Consider the following 25,285-nt stretch of genomic DNA (forward strand, 5'->3'; position numbering starts at 1 on the left):
TGTAATTAGTTAACTGAATAATAAAGTCTTGGAAGTTATTTGTTATTTATTTAAGTTGCATTATTTTTAACATGGCCAATTGTTTATTGGTTTTAATTTTATAATTTTGCCTGGCAAAATGATACATTTATTTAATTTATATAACTTCCCTTTTCCTTATTTATTTCTGTTACGAGTGATGTAAATAATAATTCAATTTGTTTGAAAAAGGACCCCTTTTGACAGCTTTGTAAAGCCAAAAATATTGTCTTAAGTTGTATTTGTTTAAGTTGTATAATATTGTATATTTAATTAATTAATAAAGACTTAATAATAATAATTACGTGCACAAAGATGGAGGAAATTAATAATTACGGCTGGCATTGGAGACTTCTAATTTATCCGATTCGACTTATTGAAGTCTTTAATTATAAAGTTCACGTCAACAGGATATTCAGTGCTTTGTCCATTTGAAAGCACCTTTATTTTTAAATCATCCATTTAAAAGGAATACTTCAATAAGTTTGATAGTTAACTTTTTTTTAAATGGTAAACTTTGAAAATGCCTATTTTCTCACCCTTTTAATCAGAGACCTGCGCTAGGTCTCACTTTTCTGAAACTTTTGCGCTGAAGAAGATCGCTGTTTAAATGTTGTCCAAGTTTCAGTCATTCGTCAGAAAATTGAAAATTGGGGAACATGTTAATTTTGGCACTTTTACAAATACTTCAAATTGAGCTGAGGACCCAGGAAATCTTCCTGTAGCGGCGGCCAACAGCAATCCATAGGAAATTCTAATAAACAGTAATAATGGAAAATTCCAATCACTCACTGGTGCAGCCCAGAGGGCGTGGCAACCTCTCTAAACCACAAGCTGTACTCGTGGCGGCCTATGGTCGGCATGGGCGGCGGGTGCCTTAGCAGAGTCACACGAGGGCCAGTGACTAGATCCTGTCTGCATAGACGCGCCATCTGTACCACGGGGTAACTAAACATTCCAAATTCAGCCCTAGTTACACTGGGAATGGATTCGTGATGGCGCGTGGTATTATGGCCAGCGTAATTACCCCCAGCCTCACGGGTGACGTTGCGACCGGACACAGCGTGTAAGCGTTGAGGACACGATGATCATGCTGAATAGTCCCACGAATGTGTGAATAAGCGAACGGAAACGGGTAGTGAATCGCTGTCTCTGACTCGAATGTGCGTTGCATTGTTGTGCGTATGAGGTACCCTTGGGGAAGCGAAAGATCGGACCACCTAAGCCTATGGCGTCCCTCGAATGCCTATGGCAGGTGTAGGCTGAGCTCGGGAGGAGGTAGGCGGTGCTCATCTAGGGTGTGGCTAGCAATTCCACTTTAAACTAAACCGCTGCCGGGGCGGACCCGGAAGTTTCTACGCTAGGGGAGCCCCTATACTCAGGGAGATAGAGGGGCCTTCTCTATCTAGGGAGTACGCGGGAGAACAGGCTGATGTATTTCGGCTTGTTAGCCCTTTGCGCGCGGCATACGACCCGATGCACAATGTGGGCCCGACCATTCGTAATGGACAAGCGGAGAGCGAGGTTGTTCTTGGCCCGCCGGGGCTGGGACGCCTCTACACCAATGCTGATGCGGTATCACTCTTCCGTCGTATGCGGAGGTGCGTCAGCTCTCATCTTGAAAATCAAAACGTCCCATAAGGCCGAATAGGCCAAGTGCGGACGCTAAAGATCCTCTTGTCTTGTGTCGACGAGTACTCGGGAACCTCATGTCCCGATTTGACCATACATGAACCTATTGTTGCAATACGTTATTCGAAGCGATACCGCCACCCCACGTGTGAACTGGGAAGGAAAAGTTGAATTTCCATGATGAGGTAAACAAGTGGTTATCGGTATCCCTCCCAAAAGTCAAAATAAGTAAAAGTAAGAATTGTCGCTTCCCGGTTCAGTTGAAACCGATCGAAAATTTATGTATTCTTGAAAATCGAGAGAGAGAGAGAGAGAGAGAGAGAGAGAGAGAGAGAGAGTGAGTGAGAGAGAGAGAGAGATATTTGTTAAACTGGATTTTTTGGCAAAAATAATTTTTATATGTATTTATTTTTCTAGACTACTACTACTAACTGAAACCTTGTTAAAATTTTCTATCAATTTCTAAAGGGTGCCGCTCCGGGATTCTAGGATTTCCTGACTCCACAGCTCAATTTGAAGTTTTATAATCGGGAGAGTATTCGGCGTTTTCCTTGAGCACGTAAAGAACCACGTTTTTGTCCAAAAATCGCGAATAACTCGAAAACGGTTGAAAAATCCGGCAAAGTGGATGGTGATTAACTAACCGAAAGCTTGTTAAAATTTTCTATCGATTGCTATAGGGGCCGCTCCAGGAAGATTTCCTGGTTCCACAGCTCAATTTGAAGTTTTTATAATCGGGAGAGTATTCGGCGTTTTCCTTGAGCACGTAAAAAAACCACGTTTTTGTCAAAAAATCGCGAATAACTCGAAAACGGTTGAAAAATCCGGCGAAGTGCAAAGTGACAAACTGAAAGCTTGTTAAAATTTTCTATGGATTTCTAAAGGGTGCCGCTCCGGGATTCCAGGATTTTCTGACTCCACAGCTCAATTTGAAGTTTTTATAATCGGGAGAGTATCCGGCGTTTTCCTTGAGCACGTAAAAAACCACGTTTTTGTCCAAAAATCGCGAATAACTCGAAAACGGTTGAGAAATCCGGCGAAGTGCAAAGTTACTAACGGAAATCTTGTTAAAATTTTCTATGGATTTCTAAAGGGTGCCGCTCCGGGATTCCAGGATTTCCTGACTCCACAGCTCAATTTGAAGTTTTTATAATCGGGAGAGTATTCGGCGTTTTCCTTGAGAACGTAAAAAACCACATTTTTGTCAAAAAATCGCGAATAACTCGAAAACGGTTGAAAAATCCTGCGAAGTGCAAAGTGACTAACTGAAAGCTTGTTAAAATTTTCCATGGATTTCTAAAGGGTGCCGCTCCGGGATTCCAGGATTTCCTGACTCCACAGCTCAATTTGAAGTTTTTATAATCGGGCGAGTATTCGGCGTTTTCCTTGAGCACGTAAAAACCCACGTTTTTGTCCAAAAATCACGAATAATTCGAAAATGGTTGAGAAATCCGGCGAAGTGGATGGTGATTAACTAACTGAAAGCTTGTTAAAATTTTCTATCGATTGCTATATGGGGCCGCTCCAGGACGATTTCCTGGTTCCACTGCTCAATTTGAAGTTTTTGTAAAAAGGGCAAAAATTCACATGTTCCCAAATTTACTGATGAATGACTGAAGCTAGGTAAACATTTCAATTAGCCATCTTATTAAGCGTAAAATTGTATAAAAAAATGAGACCTAGCACAGGTCGGGAATTAAGGATGAGAAAATATGCATTTCCAAAGTTGGCCTTTTGGTTCGTGCAAAAACCAGGTGGTTGGTTTTATTTTGATGGGCAGCGTAGTATTAATAATACATATAAATATATCACATAAGTAAAATAGAATTGTAGTATACTTATAGTACTATATGTAGTATTATAGTATATAATATTAGTAATATAATCTCTTTATTTACGGGGGTTCGCAACAGCGGAGTTTATGATAACCTTCGAGGTGGTGTGCCTTAAAAAAAGCCAATCTTCGGATTCGGTCCCTTTTGTCATAAGTCGACGTATCAAAGCTCTACTCATCGCACTTAATGGAAATAATATATAAAAATGTCATAACGTTTCCAACAGTACCATTTTTATTAAAAACTACTAAATGTTTTGTTGTATTTCCTGCACGAATAAAGAGACATGATCATACTTCAGTCTCTTCATGGACAATCTGAGAAGAACTTTCGAGCATAAGAGCTCTTTTGAATAACATAAACGGCGTTGTTTAGGTAAAACGCCCGCAGACCTTATTCAAAGGGCTTTACAAATTGTATATCTCGTCCTAACGAACTCGGCCCCAATCCTGAATAATTTCGCTTTGGTCCGAAACATCAAAGCAATCAGCAACCGACGTCCGGCCTAGACGGAGTTTCCCATTTATCGGATATTGTTTCTCTCTGCCTCTTGTGAAATGTACCGTTTAATTAAAGCCAAAAAAATTCCTCGTTCTATAATCAATTACAACTGAAATTCTCGATCCTGCGATCGTGAACTAATTCACTTCCGTCCGAAAGTGTCAAATCACTGTTTCCACCCGTCATAGTCGGAATGCTTAATTAGTCTTTGGCACTGAAGCAAATTAATGAGAGTCATTGAAGCGTTAATTAAGTTTAATCATGTCGATCCTTAGAAATGTTGACAGACTTTTCGGTGTGAACTGTAACAAACCCACGCCAAAAAACAGGCTGTGAATGTGCCCTTGATCCAGTGTCACAAGCCCATAACACAGAGTGGATCGCAACTCTAACAAATAACCCAAATGTCACGATGGAAACCCATCCTTTTTAACCAGAGCCTTGAAAGCGATTCTGCCTATAAATAACAACCAGTTTTATCAGATATAATTTTTTTTTTAAAGTACAAAATTTTATTATAAAAACGTAAACAAATGAAATTTAACTAGCTGAAATTGTTCTATTAACCACTTAAATCTATTAAATGAAGACCTAATTGACCAAAGATTGGAATGAGAAAGATAGACAGTGTAAATAAGCTCTTTAATCGAAATACCAAATTGTTTTCTCAATCGTACAAATAAATAAATAATTGAAAAACCAATTAAAAAAACCAACCATAATTGACCTATTTAATTATTTCAACTAATTATATTTTTTATCTCAAGTAAGACTCTAGTTAAAGAAGTATAATTAATGGAATTTAAATTTAGATTTAAATCTCAATTTTCCCTAATAATCTTGTTTTATTTTATTCAAATTAATATCCTTAAAGTATCGTTAAAAAAAGATAAATTTTGTTTCACACATTATCTAAGAAATTGTACCTCAAACAAGGTTTTTAAAAAGGTCTTTGTCTATAAAAGCCAACAATTAAAAAAATAGCAAGGACGATTCTTGAGTGCCCGTACAGAGCCGTGTATGACATGCTTCGCTCGCGGACGCGACCCCTCGGGATTCGCTTCGGCGAGGCCTTAGGGAGGGCTGGACTGGCTCTGGGGACTGTGCTTCGGCTGGGCGACCGACCGACACCATACTGGACTCTTCCGGCCGTACTCGTCTGCGACGACGTGGCGAGCTCGCCCAAGTCGTATACACCGCCACACCTCTATAAGACTAAGTTCCTTGAACTTAGGAACAAGTACGCCGGTTTTGGTCTAGACTTTACAGACGGGTCCAAGACTGGCGATGGTGTGGCCTGTGCCGTGTATAGCAAAGGAGTGGCCACCTTCTGGTCGCTTCCCCCCCCCCATTGCACCGTATACACGGCAGAATTGTATGCGATCTGGCACGCTCTCGAGGCGGTGCAGAACGAGAAAGGATCTGCTTTCCTCGTATTTACCGTCTCTCTGAGCGCTGTTTGGACCCTGCGAGACGGGTTCTCTGTGGACCCTCTCGTCGTGCTTTTGATGGAAAAATTCGCCGAGTAGAAGGGCCTAGAAAAAACGGTGGTTGTAGTCTGGATACGAAGACACGTCAGGCTGGAGGGTAATGAACGTGCTGACGAAGCGGCAAAGGCCGGGACGTCCAACCCTCCAGACCGGACCATCGCGACCAGGCTCTGTGACGCCAAGCTAGCAGTAAAGAACATGATAAAAGAAAGATGGCAGCGTCAGTGGGCCGGGTTGTCCGAGAGGCTTTTGCGCGTCAAGAGCACGATTCGTAGATGGCCCCACGAACCTGAGCCGGAAACAAGGAATCGTCCTTACGCAATTAAGAATAGGCCATACGCGGTTGACACATGGGCTAAAGCCCGCGCAAGTGTCCCTTATGCAGAAAAAGGTTGCTCGATGTGTCCCGTATACTGGAAACATGTCATGTCTTGGCTCCCTACAGGGAGCGTGTAGGCATGCCATCCGATCTGAAAATAGTACTCGAGCACTGCAGCGAGTTTCTGGGTCCCCTGTTCTGCTTTTTAGGGCAAATTGGGTTTTTTATTGTATATAATATGTGCTGTGTGTCTATATGTTTTGTCTGAATGCGACGGCTGAGGGTGAAATATAACGTCATCATCGCCTCTCGAACGTTGAGAGCGTATGAGTGTGTGTTCGGGGTCGATGGCGGAATATTTACAAAAGTACTCCATCGACCCCAATCTAGATTAGTTTGAGTATAGGTCGGTGGAGGAATATCAAGTACTCCACCGACCAAACGGAATGTGTGTACTGTATGGATGTATTTATGTGTATGAATGTATTTATTTGTATGAATGCAGTGTTTGAAAGGGTTAAATAGAATATAGACTTAGTTGGGGGGGGGGGCTGAAATGACCTAGATGTCGGAAGCCCCAGCCAAAAAAAAAAATAAATAAATAAATAAAATAAAAAATAATAATAATACTTATAGGAACAAATTTAAATTTAATTTTTTGTTTTAATTAATTATTATTTTTATGTAATGCCTTGGTTTAGATGAAAAGTTAATGTCACGAGCGGGATTCGAACCCACGTCCGTCGCTTCCTAGACTTGGGTTTTCCAGCGCTCTGAAGCAATTGAATCTCTACAACGCTATTTTATCCGTAAAATGTATCACCTCCTTTCTTTCACCCATAACTACATGATCACCTTGAGACCTCAGTTCAAATATTTTTTCAATTTACATTAAATTTGCGTACTTCCTATGTGTGCAGGGTCCTAAACCTTTCTAACCAACGCCTTCCCAGGAATACTGCGCTGGAATTCATAAGATACAAAATATCATGGTTCTCTTCCTTGAATACCTTGGATCAACACTTTTAGGTCAATGACAATTTTTCCCTAGACAATTATAAAGAGTGGTCATTTTTACACTCAAAATTGACCAAATATATCCGCACTTTTCACCCAGTAAAATGCCACCTTCATGCTCAAAACTCCTCAAGGTTTTTGCTACATAAGGATCCTAATATTAATCAACACTTCTTGAACATAGCGCAAAGTTCTAAAATTCCATCCATTCCACTAGCTCTCAGGTTTTTCAAAGTTAGGTGCTTTGTCTTAAAAAGCTAACAGAAATAACGTTGATGGTAAAAATTCTATGGTTAATCTAATATAGCCCAAAAAAGAATATTTACGCGCGCGCGCGTGTGTGTGTGTGTGTAGTGACCGTTAATCGATAATTATTCAGAAATCGTGAGATGCGGTCTAGTGTGACGTAGGTTTTAGAAAAAAATTATCTTTATCGTGCCAACGTTTCGATCTTTACAGAGATCATCTTCAGGGTCTTGTGTTGTCTGCATTTCAACTAAAATATTTATAACATTTGACTTTTAATTATTGTTATCGCCTACTGAATCAATTAGAAAAAATTGTAAAATTAAATTTTTGTGTAATTTTAAACGTAGTTGAATTTTAAATTAATTGAAAAATGTTAATTGGTCAATCGGACAACGAACTGTAATAGGTTCTATTTTAAATTTGATTTTGTTCTGATTGATTTCGTTTTCACCCTTTGGACAAGGACCTGTCCCTTTGCGACAACCGGCCATTTCCCAGTGCAACTATCCTTAATGATTTTCCAACTCGAATCAATTTCACCCAGAAGAAGAACTACTGCTCGTTCCACGTCCAATTTTGTAATTCCATCTCTCAAAAAGTGGAGAACAAGCGAGTTTTTGGAAAAACATTTAAACAGTTTTATAAGCGAGGAAAATTGAAGATTGTAGAAGTTTTGATGTGAGTTAGCCCCAACATATTCAGCGTGCAGCAGTTGACACACACAAAAAAAATCATAATAAAGGAGTGGCTGTGACACACAGAATATACATAATATTTACGTCACTCAAATCGTATGCTGGGCTTAGTTCACATTTATCTTTCCCAGAATAAAATCTGAGAAATATATAGATTTACATTTAATGGAAATACCAGGCAAAAGGTTTATTTTACGTGGAAAAAATACAGATTTATTCATTCAAGGCTACATTGCATATGAGGATAGAATAAAAGTGTAAAAAATCTGTATAACGAAAAGACGTTTCAATTAAAAGAGTTTCCCTCTTTTCATCGCGTTCTTTATTTTCATTTATTTGTTTTTAAACAATTATATAAACAAAAAATAGCCTTTCTCCCCCCGGTTGAAGATTATCGAACTTGACAATCGTGCCTTGTGACAAGGCCAGCCGTCAGGAGGAAGTGTTTATTGGCCCATCAGTCAGTCAGTCTCTTCTCGCCGAAGCAACCAGGGATTAACATAGACCGTAACATCATAACTTCACTTATCAACAGTTTTTACCGAAAGCGATCACCAGGTACGTCCATTGTCAGTTTTTTCAGTGGTTTTTAACACAGGAACGCCCCTTTGTCCTTGGTCGGTTCAACCCTTTCGTTTATATTTTCGCGTTCGGAACAGCTTTTTTCTTACAAGATTTGTCTATTTCTTTAAAAGAATTGTTTATTTAATTTACAGAGGACGTTTAATTTAGTCTATTGGGAAATGACCTCGACTAACAAAAGATCAGTTAAGCAGTAAAATAGGCCACCATTAAATTTAGAGCCAACAATCTTTCAAACTGCGTTTTTATCCCTGTTTCTATGTTATTATCCGAATTACATTTCCGTCGTAAGGCCATTAATTTCCATGTAAATTAAATTGTAACAAAGGACGTGTATTACTTAAAGAGAATTGTTGTCCTTTACAAAAAAGTTTAATAGCTGAATTACAATAAAAACCAAGCATAATTTCTATACGATTTCTTTTACAAGAATTTAAATATTAAATTTGGCTTTTCTTTTGTGATTTGTTTTATTTTTTATTATACCAAAAGGTTCAGGTTAAGAAAAGCAGTAAACAAAAGCCAATCGTGTCTATGTGAATTTCTGATCTCCTGCCCTTTTCACTTTATAGTTCTTTGCGTTTTTCTCGTAGATCCTTTTAAAATACAACGGGGAAAGTGTAAAGTTCTCTCTTTTTTAAATAAGAGTTAAAGTTTTATTTCAAAAGAGCCGCGAGATCAACTCCCTTGGGCCAGATATATCGCGATTTTTCAGGAAAAATTATTTCTCAGGTGTAGTGTTTAAACTTTTTCTTTCAGGACGTTTAGCCGATCCTACCCCGAAATCGAAAACCTGGATCGAAATACAGTACTCAGAACACTATAAATAAAATAAGAATCTAAATTGATGTACAATAAAAACTTGTACAAAGTTGTAATAGCCAAAACTCTAAGATGATTAAAAAAACAATATATTTATCCAAACTTTAGATTAAACTATTTGCATTGTATTTCAGAAGAATTGTACAAATTTGACAATTAATGATTAAAATAAAAATTGAAAATGATAAAATAGACACAGGGTTATTTTGAAATTTTATTTTTCAGCCTGCAGATGGTCGACTCACCCCCATGAATACCCCAAACATATTCAAAAAACGTACAAAATAATAAATTCCAATAAAGGCCAATACTGATTGAAAAATAATATAATATAAATAGCCGAATAATTTGACAAAATATATATTCCATACAGTCCATAATGGTTATTCAGAGATCGTGAGATGCGGGTCTGGTGTGACGTAGGTTTTAGAAAAACATTTTCTTTATAGTGCCAACGTTTCGATCTTTATTGAGATCATCTTCAGGGCTCATTCTTGTGAGTCGTATTGAAAGTGCCCACAAGGGCTCACAACAATGATACATCTACACGGAAGACAAACACTTTGAGCCCTGATGATGATCTCAATAAAAATCGAAACGTTTGCCCGATAAAGAAAATGTTGTTCTAAAACCCACGTCACACCAGACCGCATCTCACGATCTCTGAATAATCATTGACTAACGTCACTAAACAGCACACACAGACAGTCAATAATTTTGAATTTTGGAACCGATCGATGAAAAATGTACAAATAATTAAACAAATCAAATTTAGGATTGATAAAACTTGCACAGATTTGATATGTATTGAGATTTTCTTTTTTGGGACTTCGGGGTAGGAACTTGTAGTTCCGATCATTTTGGCCTGTCAAACGCGTTTTGGCTTCTTGCTTCCTGTACATCGTGTCTGTGCCTCCCCCTGCTTATAACCCAGGCTTATCCAGAATCATGTACAACATAACAAAAATTCCAATAAACTCCAAAGCTGTTTGAAAAATAATATAACTTAATAATTCGAAAGAATGTATTCCACACTGTCAATTATTTTGTAGTTTGGAACAGGTGAATGAAATAATTTTTAAACAATTGTCAATTAAAATCAAAGTTAAGATCGATAAAACGTACACAAATTGTAATATTTTCTTTTTTGAGTCTGCGGGGTAAAGAACCTGTAGTTGGGCGTTTCCAATCATTTTGGCTGTTATGGCTTCTTACCTTTACATTATGGCAGGGCCTCCGGCTCCTTATAACCCTGACTTATTCAGAACCATATACAAAATAACAAAACACAATAAAGCCCAAGGGCGATTGAAAAATAATATGATTTGATCCTACCTACTTGATCTATCAGACGTGTTTCAGCATTTAACCGCCTTCAATGTGCCTGAAAAGACGAGACTCACTGAAGAGGGCGAAATGCCGAAACGCGTCCGACAGACTGACCAGCGAGAATAGGCCGACCAAAAAGATCGGTAAAGTTCAATTGACAACGTAAATAGCCTAATATCTCAAGAGAATCTATTCCGTACGGTATATTATTTTATATTTTGGGAAAAGTCTAATGACAAAATCTGTCTCATAAAGTCAAATTAATTATTTCTTTTAAAGCGTACATCTATTTTCTCTAACAAGATCTTATTCTTAATTATAATATGGTAGATACAGTATGAGAGATATTTTGTTTTAAAGTGGGACATTTCATTCCCGATAAACGTTTTCACCGATTGGATTTGAATTGCCGGTTGCCATGATCAATAATCAAGGCGTGATTGATTTGTTCATTACAACTTTAAACCTATTCACAACGGAGTCCGCCCAGAGTGTTGGTAACTTTGCGAACGCGGATAAATACGTTTGGACCGAATCGAATGTCATTTAGAACCGCATAAAAAGTCTCGTCAAAAGCCGACACGTGAACTTTTCCCGCAGGGGAGACTCGGCTCATCCGCGGTCCGTCCAAACCGATATTTAATCGGATTCGGCGAGCCGTAAATACTTTATGCGAAGAGCCCGGCCGAGGGAGGGCTTTATTGAATTTAAATCGGCAACGATTCTCATGGGTCGTAGGACGGATTAGATTACAACGGATCGAATCAAAATTGATCAAGTCCTCCACTGTACCTAAGGACGGTAGCGTAATTCCGAACAAAGTGCGTGATTTCGAATTGGGTCAAAAGCATTTTTGTTATATAATGAACGTCAGTAATAAAATATTTTAAAAAATCCATCTCAAGAGTTGAATTCAATTATAACAAAAGTATCTTCACAAAAGAAAGTCAAGATTTTATATTTATTCTCATTAATCTCTACAGATTTTATATTTCTTTTACTTTTAAATTGCCTAATATAATTTGTATTCAAAACCCAAATCAATATTGCAGGCGTAATTTGTTTAAAACAAATCCTTAGTTAAGTCTTTTAAACTTTGTAACTGTTGCACTTTCAAACTTTTTCGTCTACGTTTATGGCAACTTCCAATTGATTTTGGTATAATTATTTTACATCTTTTAAAAGCTAGTAAGTTTCATCTAAAAAAACACTTTTATATTTAATTAGTTATTTTTGCGAAGCTTAAAACACTATTTTACTCTCTCTCTCTCTCTCTCTCTCTCTCTCTCTCTCTCTCTCTCTCTCTCTCTCTCTCTCTCTCTCTCTCTCTCTCTCTATCTATCTCTCTCTTTCTCTCTCTCTCGCTCCCTCCCTCCGTCCCTCTGCTTCCCTTCTCGTCTTCTCTTTCACGCTAACTGATAATAAGTCACTAATTTACGATAGCAATCCACGAGAAAACTAGCTGAGGAAAAAGGATGTGCGGTTTTTGTTTTGTTCATTACCAATTGGTTGTTAAAAAGATATCATATCACCAATCCACCACAAACCGAGAGAAGAAAAGGATAAAAACAATTGAAGAAAATTATTGGCTTTAGGACTAGCCTAAGCCTAGACAAAGACGTATTTTTAACAAACTGTCCAAACAACATTTCAACGTTTTTGTACACTTTTACAGCCAATGGTGAATATTATATATATTTATATCATCAGAGGTAGTTAACTGCAACATCGGTAATCTATTAAATGTCTTTCTTATCGACCTGTTTATGTGTGCACTTATGTGCACCTCTTTCTCTGTATCTGTATATTCAAGATTATTTTTTCTACCTTTCTATTTACCTGTATTCTTATACATTATCTCTCTCATTCACATGTGTTTGTGTATCTATATGTTCATATTTATTACTGCTATATTTTTATCCTCATCCTCTCTGCATTTACAAATTTACTCTCTCTCTCTCTCACTCTCTCTCTCTCTCTCTCTCTCTCTCTCTCTCTCTCTCTCTCTCTTTCGAACAATAAATCGAAAAGGGGAAGCCGTTAAAAAGTGACTATTTTATTCCTAACTAATACAGATCATCTTAAGATCCATTCTCCAAGCATAAAAATTTCTTTTTACATACCCATGAGATTTTTAAAAAATCTACGAAGCTTTGATACAAACAGGTTGATAATGATCTCTTTCCATCAATTCTACATCCACAAAAAATTACCTATTTGTTGATCAAGCCATACATTCACCATCGGGATAGCCGTGATCGTATAGTGGTTAGTACCATGCGTTGTGGCCGCAATAACCCAGGTTCGAATCCTGGTCACGGAAATAAAAAAATTTTTACTGAAAATATTCCGATTGAAAAACAAAAGAAATATCATTTCTGAAAATTCGACTGAACGTAAAACATTTGGCCCTCTGTTAACTTGTCTTAGTCCCACAGTCGTACTACATGACATGTCTTTATTTTTTTCTGCCCATCTCTCTCTCTCTCTCCTCTCTCTCTCTCTCACTCTCTCTCTCTCTCTCTATCTCTCTCTCTCTCTCCGCCATTCACTCACTCTCTCTTTCTATCTATCTATCTCTATCTCTATCTATCTATTTGTCTACCTAGCTATCTCCCTCTCATGCCTCCGTCCCATCTTCTCTTTCTTTTTCACTAAAATTGTCATTCTCTTTATTTCTCTCTCTCTCTGTATAAACGATTTTTAAGTTTTTTACTTCCACCTAAAGATTATTGTTCTTACCCCCTTTAAAAGGGTCTATTGTCGAAAAAGGTTTTATTTTAACAACGAAGTCACAAATATAGCGGAATAAAAAAAGGGTGAAAGAAATGAAGATCACCAAGGGGGTACAGTAAAATAAATAAAATGAGGGTGCAAGAATAAAAAATTATAAGAAAAATGTCGGGTTGACATGCAAAGAAAAAATAGCACACTGAAGGGGGACGAAAAAACAATGAGGTATATTTATAGAAGACTGATGTCTCGGTTTCTTGACAAGATAGTAAGGGGATTAACAAGAAAATAAAAAACAAAACAAGGCAAAATTATTGATTTGTTGTGGTCAAATCCTTCATTATTTCTATGTTCTATATCGCTGTCTCTTTCATTTCTATCACTGTGATTCTCTTCCAACCTTTTCCCTATCTATCCATTTATTGTCTACTAGGAATTATGAGCTCTTTTTTTTCTTCTTCGCACATTTAAACATTTAAAAAATCGTAACTAGGATCAATAGTAATAATGCATGTACTTGGGCTCGGTCATGCCCGTTAATCTCGGCTGTATATGATGAGGTATGCTCGTGGGAGACCGAGGTAATGAACATCTCTTATTACATTATGCTCTAATGCTTTACCCTACGACCTGACTAATAGGTCTGGGACGTCCTGCGGGAATCAAATCTAATTTTTGACCGTCACGTTGTCCGCGAATTGAAACAGTTTTCCAACTATAGAAAATGCTTTTCTTGTCACGGGACCTGTTTCGTGGTTCAGAGATGGAATAAAATTGGAATCACCAACTTCGAGCTTATGACGTTTTGCCTCCATCTCTATAACTTTCAAACCGGCGGAAATTATTTCCGGAAACGACTGTAAGAAAAGATGGATTATAAGGCGATGACGTAAGATAGATATTTTGTTCTAACTTCTTTACTTTTACATCCAAAGCCATCAGTTGTACTCACTTGTGATCATAAAGATTATCATATTCTTTCATTGAAATAAATTATCCTTCAAAACTTGTGAATGTCAAAATGTTTTTGTTCTACCTACTCATCTAAAGCAGCTTCGAAGCGTACAAATTCATGTCTAAAAGAATTTGTAGTTTCAAAAGAAAAGAAAAAATTCTGAGCATTTACCAACTAATTTCCATATTGATCATTGTTGTAATCACTACAACAAATAGTAGTAACAAGTATTTTTGGTGAGGGAATATAGCTTAAGAAAAATATTTCTTAAATTTTCGTGAGCTTGCTAGGAGGCAAAAAGGTAATTAATTTTTATTCTAATTAGTTGCTTTTCAGGTATTGGATTAAGTATGGCAAAAGGTGTTAAAATTTGTTCATTAAAATTCACTATTGACATGGAAAAGAATGATAACCTATATTTAGATTTGTTCGTAATTAAAAACGATTACGAAAAAATTGGTGTCAGAAGCGAACAAAGCACTTTTGCATTTTTTCCAGATCGTTTTCCAGACAAGCAGTTTTTTCCTATCTTTTTTTTATTTTGTTTTTAATTTTGGAAATTACCTCACACGTATTTATTTATCATCAGGTTTTTTTTTGTTTTTTAGCTTTCTTCATAAATAAACATTTTTCTGACAAAAGTCATTTAATAACACCTTAAATTAGAATTAAATTCTTTCAGTGCTTATCAAGAAATTAATTTCAATTAGAAAATTTTTGTGTTGAACACTGTTCCTATATGCGTCGAAGTATGCACGATTCTTTATATAAAAACTTGCTACTTCTCGTGTGTTATAACTTTGTAGAAATGATAGTTCAACTCACAGAAGTTTTAGAATTATTAAACTAACAGAACAAAAACTTATGAAGGACTCCATTAGCTAATAAGTAAAAAATGATACAGTAGACCTCTTAAACAAATGCCTACTATCTAACTATAGTAAATTTAATGATAAATGTATAAATTTAAAGAATTACCAATGGGGTCTACATCATCCCCACTTTGAGCTAAAATAATCTCTTTTTTTTCTTTTTTTTTACGCGATATTTTGTCGGTAACCCTATACGATCTAAAAGAATTCCTCCAATAAATTAGTTATTTTCAACCTAGTATAAATTTTACATTGGAACAAAAGAAAATATGGTTGTTTCAAATTTTAGACTTAAAACTTTTCATAATAAATAACCCAATGAGCAGGAGACGAGGGATCGTCCTCACCCGACTGAGGATTGGCCATACGCGGTTGACACATGGGGACCAGTTTCTTGGGCCAAAGCCCGCGTAGGTGCCCCTTATGCAGAGAAAGGTTGCTCGATGGGTCCCACATAATAGAGGCGTGTCATGACTTGGCTCCATACAGAGACGCTGTAGGCATGCCGCCTGACTTAGAAGTTCTGGAACACGGTAGCGAGTTTCAGTCCCCTGTTCCGCTTTTTAGGAGAAATTGTTTTTTTTTTTTACTGTATATAATATGTCTTATGTGTTGTGTCTATATGTTTTGTCTGAGTGCATGTGTTTATTAGCGTGAATGGCGAGGGGTGAGGGTGAAATATAACGTCATCTTCCCCCCTCGAACGTTGAGAGCGTAAGAGCGTGTGTTCGGGTCGATGGCGGAATATTTATAAAATACTCCATCGACCCCAATCTAGATTAGTTTGAGTATAGGTCGGTGTAGGAATATCAAGTACTCCACCGACCAAACGGAATGTGTGTACTGTATGGATGTATTTATGTGTATGAATGTATTTATTTGCATGAATGTAGTGTTTGAAAGGGTAAATAGAATATAGACTTAGTTGGGGGCTGAAATGACCTAGATGTCGGAAGTCCCAGTCAAAAAATAAATAACCCCAGTGAATTGCTCACCCTACCTCAAATCATTTCTATCATTGTTATTGGGCTGTCATCAAAGGCAAACGTACAAATCTTATCTCTTCAGTAATGATTGTTTCTGCTGTTATTTATAAATATTTACATCTTTACTATTCTGAAATGTTCCACCAATTTCTATTTCTCGCTATCTAGGGCCAGCACACGGCCTATCCTCAGTCTTCTGTCCTTTGTATTAAATGAACCATTTTATAAACTCAACAAACAGGAAATACATACAAATATCGAGAAATGTTAGAACAATTCAGAAAACTAAATTAGTAATCACTAAGCAAAAACACTACCAAAGCTTCAAACAATTTAAATATTTGTATCTTGTAACTTCATTAATATGAAAAATTCTCTCTTCTGAAACTGTTCGGCATAAGTTCACATATAATTTTTATGCTTACTTTGCTGTATGCAGGAGATGTAGGCAAACTATAGGCCGAAAGCTTGGCAAACGATAAATATCGCACAGCTAACTGACTACAACCCTGATACACACATCCTAAGTAATAAATTTAAAAAAAAACACATAAAAGTAATAATGAAAAAAAAATCTAGATGAACGAAAAACCTATTTTTATTAAAAGTATGAAGATTTATATTATAGAAGACAAAAACGAAATTATAGTTATACCGTGTGAATTTTTATAAAAGACGTGACCTTTTATTTTTACACTGCCCATTTTATAGTAAAATTAAATATGGTTCCAAAGGTAATTTTTCACATAGGATCGGTGCTACTAGAATTTAGGCAAGTTGACGCGTTAAGCTGACCTGACGATCAACTTTATTTTCAAATGTGTGTCAATTTTTTAACACATTTGAACGTCCTTTCCATTCTAAAAAAAATGATACCGTAAACTCAAAAATTCAAGGATTCGTACTGAAGATATTGAAATTTTCTTTCAGAACTCTATAATTTCAATTGAAAGATATAATTTATTTAAAAAATGAGATATTTGAAAATTAAATTGAATAAAATAAAAAATGTTAATTTGCGTTGATTTTTTTACACAACAATTTTAAATTGAAATTATCATATTCTGAAGGAAAATTTCAAAATCTTAGAATCGACCCAATCATTTTTTTTTTAGAATCAAACCTTCAAAATGAGTAAAAAAATAGAGCATTACATTTGAAAAAAAGTTAATCTTCAGGCCTATTCTAAAAGCACCAGCAGAGTCTACGTGAAAAATTACCTTTGGAACCATTTTTAGTTTTACTATAAAATGGGCAGTGTACAATTAAAAGACCATATCTTTTACAAAAACTCACATGGTATAGCTACAATCTTGTTTTCCATAATAAAACTCTTTTTGCTTTTAGAAAAAAATGGGTCTTGTTTGTACATCTAGGAAGATATTTTTGCCACTATCTTTGATGTTTAACCTTTTCGACACGTGAATAAAATGTACCAAGCCAATTAAACACATTCGTGCTATTTAAAAGATTATCTAACTCATGTTTGATGGGTCTCGAGAGTTTTCGATGTACTGCGACGACCCCACCACTACCACTACGATAAAATTATGTACGGACTAAACCTACGGTTTGGAGCCAGGCAAGGCGATTTTCCTCTTGAGACACTCTCTTCATTCACGCCAATAAATACATTCAAAAATCATTCATTCACTATCCTAAGTTATCTAATTGGTTCAACCGGTTTACGGATACTCAATATAGACGATGTCCGTACAAACTTAACCACTCACGCAAATAAATACATTCACGCAATTCGGTAGTAAGATGATATTACACCAGTGACTACCCGCCTATCACTTATCAGGTAGGGTGTGTTACTGAAAGATAATAATACTAATTAATATTATTATTATTTTACAAAGCGATTTCTAATTGATTTATTTCTACCCCCCCTTCAAATTTACCTTCCAGTTTTCCTACTAGAACGTTATTTAAAAACCTGGATATATCAACGTAAAGCATACTAGATGAAAAAGTTTTCGTGAAATTTGACTAGTTGTAGGTATTTTTTTGTAACCTCAGTAGAACGTGCAATCATGACCAAAATTTTTAATTTTGTAATTTTGACATGTTCCAACTGATATTGGCTAACATTTTATATCATTCAGATTACTGCAAATTGAAGTATCTTACAGCAAATTTAGCGTTCTTTTCAACATTTTGGAAGTTGTAAGCGTTTTTATGTGGTAAGGTAGTGAAAAGTTGAAAAAACCTAAATTGACGAATATCTTCAAAATAGAGAACTTTCAGAAAATTTTCTCCTGGGCATTTTTTGCTCCAAATTAAGAGTAGAATCGATTCCCTGAGTTTCGTCAGAAGGAGCTGGGACACCCTGTATGTATAATAAGTTCGATTATTTTTGTCTGTTTGTGGGTATTCGATATTCCATAACAACATACTATAGCGAACTTAGTTTGCAAATAAAGTACGCATCTTTTATAAAAACTCACTCTGTATAAGTATATATTTATTGCGCGTTGCCAGGATTTTTACTATCATACCCTCAATAACTATCACTCGATTTGGATAAAAAATTTTATTTATAACTTTCTCCGATCTTGATTAAATATTCAAATAGTAAGGTATGCCTTTACGCTGCTTGTCTTCGTTATAATCAATAAAAGTATACATAGTTTTCCCTAGTGCATCAAAAATTCTTTTAATACTTTGTTGTTTTATCATGCTTGCCGTGATGAAGGTAAATATAGGCCGAAAGATTGGCAATCGATAAATATCTCTCAGTTGACTGAACACAACCCTGATACGCTATACATACTAAATAAGAACTTAAAAAAAGACACAACTATCATTTTTTTAAAATTTATTTTCTTAGATATACAAAAAAGACCTATTTTTCCTAAAAGTATAAAGAATTTTGTTAAAGAAAACTAAAACAAAACCTATAGTTAAATTAATACATATACAATGACAAGGTTTACTTGCATGACCTCTACCACTAACACTTGATTCTTCTAAAAAAAAATTTCAACTTATTCAAATTTTGGGTTTACACCGTTACACGAATCATACTTAATATTGCCTTACAATCATAACGGGTATTCATAGCTTTTCCTAGAACATCAAACTATTTTTTAACTTTTCTTTCTTATTGGTATTTCACACAATTCATAAATATATGTTCCATGGATTCCACATTTCTGCAATAATAACAGTTTGAGGGGGGGTTTATAATTATAATTTAATTTGATTATAAAATGCTCTTTAGACGTGGTAGACAAGCTGTTATTCCTACAGAGCAGCATCAAAAGCATTCAAATAGAACACTTCGAAATGTAAATTAAATAAATTCACTAATTTCGTGGTCCGCTTGACCAATTAATATATTACAATTAATTAAGGTTTTCAGTTGAGATAAAAGTCAATGGCACGAGCGGGATTCGAACCCACGATCTTCGGCTTAATACACCGCTGCTCTACCACTTGAGCTATCGTGACCTCGATCCACTCGGACACCAACTTCACATCTCAACCGCACCTTTTGAATTTTCCCTCCTTTTTGCCACTTTTCAAATGTCTACACTAAAGCTCTCCGTGGCCATTTCATTTGTCGTCGAGAATCCAATCCGATTACACGACATTTGAAAAATGGCAAAAAGGAGGGGAAATTCAAAAGGTGCGGTTGAGATGGGAAGTTGGTGTCCGAGTGGATCGAGGTCACGATAGCTCAAGTGGTAGAGCAGCGGCGTATCAAGCAGAAGATCGTGGGTTCGAATCCCGCTCGTGCCATTAACTTTTTTATCTCAACTAAAAACCTGAATTAATTGTAAATGAAATAGTGAAAACCACCATGATTTTACTGCTTGTTTGGTCAGTATCTGTACTTTTTCATTATACAAGTGACCTTACTCAAGATAAGGCGACATTTTTATTCTGCAGCTGTCCCTTTCTACTTTTCTTATTATTTCGAAAAACAAATGAATAAATTTAACTTTATTTTGCCTCAATTTTGGAATTGGGCGAAGAGAATTGGTACACGAAAATAGTTTTCATCTCATGAACCCAAGAAACTGAGGCCACTTATTAAAACATATAGTTTTGTCAAATAGATGATACATTATTGTGGTAGCTTAATCATACTTCCAGAAGGTGGCATACGGAATTGCGAACAGACACATAGGACAAAATTCCCAAATCTTAAAAATAAACCATCATAAATTGCTAAAAAAAAATATAAAAAATAAATAAGAAAAATATCTATTGGCAAAAAAATGACTGACAATACGAAATTGAAGAAAACTGACAGATACTACTGAATAAAAATAACAAGAGATCTTTGGAAGAATAAATATCTAAAAATGAATATAAAATGTAAAATGGATTGAGGGCAGAAGTCAAAGGCCTAAATTTTGTCCTAGCAAAACCTCTAGACCGAACACAATTTTCCAAGCTTAGATCCATGCAATTAGAACTCTGTGCACAGGAAAAATTTTGAAAAGTTTAAAAGGTGCATAGATATAATTTCAGATAGCCGAGCAGTATGATGTCCTTTAACTCTTCTTTTCCGCCTTCAATTCAAGCTGGTCTGAAAATGCCTAATATATCTCCACCTCTTGAGAAAACGTAATTAGATACATTCAACTGATTAAGGTTTTTAGTTGAGATGAAAAAGTCAGTGTCACGAACGGGATTCGAACCTACGACCTTCGGCTAGACCACTAATCCTGCTCGTGACACTGATTTTTTTTATCTCAACTAAAAACCCTTAATTAATTGAAAGATATTAATTGGTCAAGCGGACCACGAAAATTAATGAATTTAATAAGTTAAATGAAGTATATCTTCACTAATGCTCTCCGTGGCCATTTCATTTGTCGTCGAGAATGAAATAGATTACACGAAATTTGAAAAATGGCAAAAAGGAGGGAAGATTCAAAAAGTGGTGTTCAGATGGGAAGTTAGTGTCCGAGTGGATCGAAGTCACGATAGCTCAAGTGGTAGAGTAGCGGCGTTTCTAGCCGAAGGTCGTGGGTTCGAATCCCGCTCGTGACACTGACTTTTTTACCTCAACTAAAAACCTTAATTATTTGAAAGATATTAACTGATCAAGCAGACCACGAAAACTAGTGAATGTAATTAGACACTAATATGTGTATTCAAAGAAAAAGGAGATTGGAGGCAATAAACTAGCAAAAGCAGAATCTTAACAATGAGTGGAGAAAGAAATGATCAACCTGATGAATACAGTAGGTGCAAAACGATCCAACAGGTTACTCAATATCTCAAAAAAAGAAAAATCAACTCCCCCTCACTCTCTCTCACTCCCTCGCTTTTTCTCTTAAGATTAAGAAAAATATTGACGATTGCCTACTTAATTTTCAACTTAAAAAAAAATGGGAAAAACTGAGACAGAAACATGCCCAATCTGTCATATAGAGGCAGAAACATCAGAACATGTACATCGGAAAAGAGATATTAAGGTCTAAATAAATGTGTTAAGAGGTACTTCGGAATGTACTAACCTGCTTTAAAGAAAGTGTGCTTCAAGAGGTTTGGAAATAAAGAAGGCTTAATTTCACAAGAGTGAAGAAAAGAAAAAATACAGCATACGGTGACCGTAATTTTAATATTCTAAACGGGGAAAGTCATAACTAATATTAAAATATAATTATGCTAAATAATGAATGCTATTATTAAATTAACACTTCAATTGCAAACTCGAATAGTATAGACAATTATATTTGTACTAGGAAAATATTTAAGGGCGATGAACAGAACCGAGGCATGTCGCCAGAATGAGAAGGTAAATTGAACAGATGTCAGAAAGCATAGAAATAACATGTACATTTTCGTACAATTTATGTTAAATCAAGTAAAGCTGTTTAGATTTTCTGAAAGTTTAATGTGCACAAGAACCGAGTTACAGTTCTAATAACGAAAGAGATAAATCTCTACACAAATACAAATTTATTCGACATAGACGAACAATTTTCTTTTATCAAATGAGAGCAAAAAAAGAAACCGTAGAGATGGTTGATAGCATTGGGATTGCAAAAACATAAACCTTGAATTTATACGCAAATGCCAGATAGAATAAGAATGAGAAGGGCGCGAAGGGGGGAGAGAAAATAGTAGGCAAGGTCTTATCGAAATGCCACATTAATTACAACTGAGTAAGCGATACTATTTTTAATTATAATTATTGCCGGTCAACGTCAGTGTTTGCTGTGATTACAAATTGATTTATATCAATTACACTTTGCTTCCCATTCCAAGAGGAATTTTTCATCTCGCGATAAATTTATAAATCTTCAAGTGTAAGTTTGAATTGTACCGAAGTCAGGGGATTGGCAGTAAACCATCGAAATATCCTATATCCAGGCGGAAATTATCCATCTCTGCTGTTCCTACTCCCTGACTGGGTATGACATCACCGGGTTTAAGCCGGCGGTCCTATCTAGTTCAAAAGATTTGTCAAGGCTTTTTTATTCCGATTCTAATAGACAAAATTCCATTCCACTTACGTATTGTAAAGTGAAAATATTAAAAATGTGACAGATTACGAAAAGAATACAACAATTTTTATGCTAACCAAATTTCAGTCAATAAGGAATGAACAGACCAGAAAATAAATCAATATAAAAATTGTGTAGAAACAATTTCTAATTAACCAAATGTACTCTGGTATGTAACGTCGCTATTAACAGACAGCTAATAAATATCATAAACCCTTAATTGAATAAATATAAATATTATTAAAAATATTCTAGAATATATATNCGGACCATGGACAATATGAACTTTTTTGTTCATTTTAGGGTGAAGAATCTACTGGAGAAGTTTGTAGCACGAGTAGCAATTCACCCTGTATATATATATATATATATATGATATATATGATTATACATTGTATCTACGCAATTTTTATGTATCGATTTTTTTTTCATTTGGTCTGTTCATTCCTTAATGAATGAAATTTTATAGGGATAAAAATTGTTGGATTCTTTTCGTAATTTTTCACGTTAATTGTTTTTATCATATTTACCCCTCCAATAATCTGGATCTGTAAATGGTAATAAATTTAATTTCTATCTGCGCAAAGCAGATAACAATTGAATTTATTTTTTTTATCCAGACTATACAGAGATCCATATTATTCGTGGGGAAATATCATAAAAACAATCAACGTGAAAGATTATGAAAAGAATATTACAATTTTTATGCCTATAAAATTTTAGACAGTAAGGAATGAACAATCCAAAAATGAAAAAAATAAATCAATACGTAAAAATTGTGTAGATACAATTTCTAATCAACTGGACTCTGATGTGTAACGTCGCAATTAACATACACCTAACAAATATCATATCATAAACCCTTGACTGAATAAAAATAAATATTTTTGAAAAAATGTAGAAAATATATATATATTGAACACAGACCAAGACCTCGTTTACTACATCATTAACAGTATCATACAATTCCTGTTTAAAGCGTTAGAAGTTCAGACACATTTCTACTTACAAATGGAGGTCTGTATGGTTTAGTTGGAAAAACTAATTTATTGTTATCTGCCAAGCTTTCCACCTATTTTAAGGTCATCATCAGGGCAGCATGAAGCTTGGCAGATAAAGTTTTTCGGAGGATCTACGGAAGAGGTCCACAAAGAGAAAAAAAACTTCCTTTCAGTTTTCGCCGAAGTGCCAACACCATGTTCCTTTTAATTTCCCCATTAAGGTTAAAGTAAGATATATCGAATTTTCAATTTTTGTGCAATTGTTTTTTCATGTTTTTAATTGTTGTTTTTTATATGATAATAAAACAGGCCTTGAAGATGACAGTATAAAAACTGTCGACAGCTCGGCGAAAACTGAAAGGAAGTTTTTTTTCTCTCTGTGTTGACCTCTTCCGTAGATCCTCCGAAAAACTTCGTTTCCAGCAGGTCGATAACCCAGCTCATCCTTGGCAGATAACAATTGAATTTGTTTTTTCCAGACCATACCGCGTTCCAGATTATTCGTGGAGAAATATCATAAAAACAATCCATGAGCCAAATGTAAAGCAAATGAACATTTTTGCTCCATCGGAACCTGTTGCGCATAACTAACGATGGATTATAATTTAAAAAACTACTCGATCAATGATCAATCCAAATCCCATTTGTCGAGCTCAAGTTTTCAACAGGCAGTGTGGGCTGAATTCAAACCGGTTTAATGCACGTTCGTTACAATACCGCGGGAAATTCGTATTGACAATTTCAACATTCGCACTATACACGAATCGGCCCAAAAGGCACAGAGACAAATTAAAACAACAGATCGTCGATTTAAATTAAACTCTTTTTCAAAAAACATTAAACATTTATCCAAGCGTTCTTTCTAGGCCCTAAAAACCGAAAAAAATTTTGTTCAAATAATTTATATAATTTTTTTAATCTGATTTGTATGTGATACTTGTTCAAGAAATCAGCTTTTTTCCCTATTTGTTGTTATTATAAATTTCTACGTATGGTCCATTTCAAAACATCAAAATTGTTATATTATAGCTCCTCTTCTTTCTTTTTACATGTAGGATGAAAATTATATGCACAATTCTGGGGAAATGAAAGTGACATGTTTCTATTACATTTTGGATGTGGAAAAGTGAAATTATACAATGCAAAATATATGTTTTATATATTCAATCAAAGTACAGTTATTCAGAAAACAAACACTTTGAGCGAGTAGAAATACTTTGATTGAAATTAAAAAAAATATATTTTACATTGTATAAATTCACTTTTCCATATCCAAAATGTAATTGTTATATGTAAACAATGTTTGTATTGGGTTGTCCGGAAAATAATGCAGGATTTTGGTATTAAACAAAAAAAAAGAAACTAGTTACTTTAAAGCAATGTTCTTTAATCAAAATAATTTCCCATACTCTCNTTGGCACGATAAAGAAAATGTTTTTCTGAAACCTACATCACACCAGACCGCATCTCACGATTTCTAAATAAATATCGATTAACGGTCACTAATCACCACACCTTTTTCTTTATTGCAACGTTACATTGATCTTTTTACATTTATATGATATGTGTGATTTATTGAAACGAATGTATTTTTTTAAGTGAATATATTTACAATTTATAAGTCAATATATTTTTAAGTTTCAATTTTTAAGTCAATATATTTTTAAGTTTCAATTTTTAAGTGAATATATCTACCCCGTGGAATATCGACAAATCTGAGGTAGTGTGAATGCTAACCAGACTATCACGTTTTATTTTGTTTCTATTTCATAT

General features: G+C 35.3%; 2 protein-coding genes and 1 non-coding gene across 5 annotated transcripts in view; 2 read left to right on the forward strand and 1 right to left on the reverse strand.

The window, feature by feature from the left end:
* The window catches only part of LOC112126113, a 302,358-nt gene that overhangs the window by 186,369 nt on the left and 90,704 nt on the right, over positions 1-25,285 (reverse strand). The window lies entirely within an intron of this gene.
* LOC106664874 (protein slit) overlaps positions 1-25,285 on the forward strand; it is a 234,670-nt gene that overhangs the window by 120,132 nt on the left and 89,253 nt on the right. The window contains exon 1 of one of the 2 annotated variants that reach the window (XM_014390924.2): positions 8,164-8,314. The exons of the other annotated variant lie outside the window; for it this stretch is intronic. The gene's annotated coding sequence lies outside the window, so the exon portion shown is untranslated. Of the gene's footprint in view, positions 1-8,163; positions 8,315-25,285 lie in introns of those variants that run through there. 2 annotated transcript variants of the gene reach the window in all.
* On the forward strand, positions 20,976-21,048 carry Trnae-uuc. The gene has a single exon. It is a non-coding gene; the product is annotated as a tRNA-Glu (tRNA).

The sequence above is a fragment of the Cimex lectularius genome, unplaced genomic scaffold, assembly GCF_000648675.2.
Source record: "Cimex lectularius strain Harlan isolate CLEC.00 unplaced genomic scaffold, Clec_2.1 scaffold105, whole genome shotgun sequence".
Taxonomy (NCBI): Eukaryota; Metazoa; Arthropoda; class Insecta; order Hemiptera; family Cimicidae; genus Cimex; species Cimex lectularius.